This window comes from Eubalaena glacialis, chromosome 8 (genome assembly GCF_028564815.1).
Source record: "Eubalaena glacialis isolate mEubGla1 chromosome 8, mEubGla1.1.hap2.+ XY, whole genome shotgun sequence".
Taxonomy (NCBI): domain Eukaryota; kingdom Metazoa; phylum Chordata; class Mammalia; order Artiodactyla; family Balaenidae; genus Eubalaena; species Eubalaena glacialis.
Window position 1 is genome coordinate 24,470,945 of NC_083723.1, and position 1,083 is coordinate 24,472,027.

The window sequence follows — 1,083 nt, forward strand, 5'->3', positions numbered from 1 at the left end:
GATACCTATTTTTTAGAATGCAGATAGAGCAAGGGGAACACAAAAATGGACAGGGAAAGGACATGGGTATGAAGAATTTATGCAGAAACAGAGGAATCCTATTTGAAGTATGATCTAAGGACTGGAAATCTTGGTTCTAGAGCTTTGTTAGTACGTTTTGATTGGCCTCAGTATCCTCCTACTTAATCTTCCCCTGTCTCTCCCAAAGAAAACAGAGCTACAGCACACTAGATAGTGTTTTGTACAATTGCTCACCAAAAAAGTACATAAGAACTGTCTGATTATTAGCTGATTATCATGTGATAACATCAAAACAAAATTTCATAAACAGAAAGTGCTACAACATGTAAGTAATAATTATAAAAAACCAAAGCTGTGTCTGATTTAAAAACCAGTGGGACATCTGCTTGGTTGCTACCATAATTGGCCACCAGCCTGTTGTTTTGTTGTGCTAGAAGGACTATATGTCCTGTGGATATTATTTGCTCTTGGTCCAGGGGGACTCAAGTTTCCATTAGATTACAAGCTCTATACACAGAGCCAGATGTGTGCAAGACTCTTGCACAACTTCTAAGTCACTTAAAATTTTTTTGCTTTTAGTATTAGGTTCATTCAGTTTCCTTTGGTCCTTCCTCCGTGAGAATTAATCATCTCCCTGGACTTCCAGTCTCTAAGGTGTCACTTGTGTTGTGAATCTCCCTGCGACAGTCTTGTGAAAGCTTTGTAGGATAACCCAAACAAAAAAGATAAATTGACGTTGCAATAAGCGTTCACTCCTGTTCACATTGTACTCAGTTCCACTCAGTCACTCATTCATTTATATAATCTGTCATTCAAGAAATGTTGTTTCAGCACCAGCTGAAATATGCCAGTCATTGAGCTAGACATGTTCTCATATGTTAACTGAAGAATAAGTGTTCATGTTAGGGTGTAGAATAATTTCTAGAATAGCTTCAATTTAAACAGTTTATCAATTATTCTTCTTCCTCTTTCCTCACATACCACAACAGCAAACTCCGTTGATTTTACCTTCTAAATATTTCACAAATCCATGTTTTTTCCTCCATTTTTTTCAATCATTTT